General features: G+C 35.5%; 1 long non-coding RNA gene across 1 annotated transcript; it reads right to left on the bottom strand.

Moving 5' to 3' along the window:
• Window positions 1-218: 218 nt before the first annotated feature.
• On the bottom strand, window positions 219-1473 carry LOC121766503. The gene is made up of 4 exons (XR_006043011.1): window positions 1406-1473; window positions 1020-1101; window positions 833-931; window positions 219-588 (listed from the first exon to the last, which is right to left on the bottom strand). It is a non-coding gene; the product is annotated as an uncharacterized LOC121766503 (long non-coding RNA).
• Window positions 1474-3133: the final 1660 nt, after the last annotated feature.

The following is a 3133-nucleotide window of genomic DNA, read 5'->3' as shown; positions in this document are numbered from 1 at the left end:
GTTGTTGACATTTTAATACGAATTGTTGACATTTTAATACGAATTGTTGACATTTGTGAAGTCTAGCGGTCAAGTAAAGGTAGCTCTATAGCCAAGATCTCCAAGTAGGAACCCTCCCCCATTGCAGCAACATCAGCAGTATCTTTTCTGTCTCCTGAATGAGAAGACCACCAACCACAACCAGTGACAGAGGAAGACCTTTACATTTCTCGGCGATCGATCTTTCAATTTTCTTCAAGTGAGGAGGGCAGGGCAATGTAACATCATCATTATCATTTTTCAGCATATCACCGAAGGTAAGATAACAGAGCAACTGCCAGCTGTGCTCCAGCCCGAGCGGCTGCATCTCATGAAGTAAACTAGATTTTTCAGAAATTTTATCAGTGACCTCCCGAAGCCTAGTGGTGAGAAGAATCTGACTGTCGTTCTCCTTATCCGGCAAAGCGTGCGTGATCCACGATTAGAAACTTGAGATTGTAAAGCTCTTGATGCAGGCGCTGGAGCAACGTCTGCTCATCACCCTGAGTGGCATAGTGGCTTGCTTGGTAGTTCTTGCTCTCCATGATTACTAGCAGTTCATGACCTCACCTATAATTGATTTACTACTATTAAATATCAAATGAACTTTGTAAATTTGTTAAATTTAGTCGTGCATCAAAAACATTATTCCGATAATTCATACTAAGAAACATGTTTTTACAAGCAGGACGAAATTAATTGATATCAAAATCATAAAAATAAAAAAATAAAAACACTTTGACGAACTTTCAGTAGCCAACTTCATTTAGAACTTTCATCAAACAGTTGGCAGAAAGATGCAACACTTACATACCGGCACATAATTCGTGACGCTCTTCACACCTCAAGAACCACCGCAGCCAGCGCGATGGAACTTATCCTCAACGTACAAGCTGATCGGCACAGTCTCTTCCTGCAAATCACAACAATTAAACCTTATCCACAAACTCCTTAATATCCCCTTGATTCAATCGAATTAAAATTGAAAACGTAAACACAACCTTGAAATAGTTTCCAACTGGAGAAGCATACACCAAAAATGTGTACTCGGAAGACGGCGCCAGCCCCAAAACCAGCACCTCCCTATCAGCAGAGGCTGAATGTCAATTTGATTATGCCAACAACGATTCTAATAAGTATACATTATGTCATAACAAGTATATCTTGTTTAAAGCAAGCACAATTATCTTATTACTATTATATCAATTGTTAAAGTTTATAATGTCAACAACAATCCAAACAAGCATACACTATGTCAACAGTATATAATATCAACTCAATGAGAAGTATATGCCGTTTATAGAAAACACAAGTATATTATCATAACTATGTCAATAGCTATTGTATGAAATGTCAATAATCTTAAAAATTTAAACAAATCCTTAACTGGAAGAATATGCTTGTTCTCTTCCGTTTTTTCCAGCAGCATTGTTTATTTCCATCTCTTCCGATTCTATCATCGCTAATCAATAAAAAAAAAATAGCAGAAATCGAATTAAATAAAAAACTGCGAGATCTCTGCTGATATCGCGAGATAAAAGCAAAATTCAGCATTGAAATGAGTAGAAATCAGTATTTTCAGATTTTTCCCCAAATGTTCAAGCATTTTGATAAAAACAGCGAAGCGAAGTTGAACCACAAAATAGCTGATTCCTCGACTTTCTGGATTCTACACAGAGCTCCGGCGACAAACGCGAACAACAACAATGAAAACATAGGTAGCGATCTCTCTCACTTAAAATCAGTTCACATCCAACACAATTGATAATACAAAGCCTAATACCTCCAAATCCATACTCGAATCAACAATTAAGCTTCCGGCGAAGCGACGACGTGAGAACCAAAGGCTGTTCGGAGATTCGTGCAGCAGGAGCGGTGAAGCGCTATGAACAGCGACGACGTTAAACCGCGAGAGAGAGAGGGCGTGTCTGGAGGCGTCGTCGTCTCTGGCTTGATTGATGATCGGCGAAGACGATTGATGGTGGCGATATATATTAGAGAGGGTTTTAGAAAATGATTTCAAATCTAATTTTATTTTTTTCAACCATTTGATTAATGAAATGACACTTATACCCCCGTGTTGACATAATGTGATAGTTGTTAACATTTCGTTAATCTTGTGGATTAGTGGCTGAGATTGCATCTTACTTTTCAATTTAGCTAAATAATCTCAACCTAACAGCACCCCATATATATATAGGGGTGCGTTAGAATGATAACCATATTTATGGTGATAACCTAATAACCTATCATTTTATGGGTCAAAAATATCATTTTTACTAAAAATGTTATTTATACACTATAAAATGATATTTTTTCAGTATGCATAAAATGATACTTTTAATCCATAAAATGATACTCTGTTTTATAAAATGATATATTTTTTCCATAGAGTGATAGGTTATTAGGTTATGACCATAAATATGGGTTATCATATAATCACATCCCTATATATATATATATACATATATATATAGGGGAGCACTAGGGCGCATCCTTAGTTAGAGTGCTAATGTACCTCCAATCATGTGCTTCCACGTGTCATGAAAAATGCAATATTGAAAACACTAAAATGCAATATACATCTGTGAAGCTATATATGTATTTCCTTATACAGCATTTTAGTTATAGGCAAATTGCATTTTATATTGTTGAGTTTTGCATTTTAATATTAATTGTCTTCAATGCAAAATACACTATATATAAATGCAATCCGTCTATATATAAAATGCAAATTAAATGGTCTATATCTAAAATGCAAAACTCAATAATAAAAATGCAATCTGCCTATAACTAAAATGCAATTTGCCAAAATCTATCTACCGCTTCTACAAATGTATATAGCATTTTAGTGTTTACAATGTTGCATTTTTCGTGCCACGTGGCAGAACGTGATTGGCGGTACATTAGCACTTTAAATTTAGTTAGCATATTAGTATATCATATGATAGGGGAGCACTATGGTGCATCCTTTGTTAGAGTGCTAATGTATCTCCAACCACGTGGCGCGAAAAATGTAATATTGTATACAGAAAAATGCAATATACATTTGTCGAGCTGTAAATACATTTTCATAGATTGCATTTTAATTATAGGCAAATTGCATTTTATATTG

The sequence above is a fragment of the Salvia splendens genome, chromosome 15 (genome assembly GCF_004379255.2).
Source record: "Salvia splendens isolate huo1 chromosome 15, SspV2, whole genome shotgun sequence".
In the NCBI taxonomy this organism is placed as follows: Eukaryota; Viridiplantae; Streptophyta; class Magnoliopsida; order Lamiales; family Lamiaceae; genus Salvia; species Salvia splendens.
The sequence above is the reverse complement of the archived record's forward strand: the minus strand, read 5'-3'. Positions and strand labels throughout refer to the sequence as shown.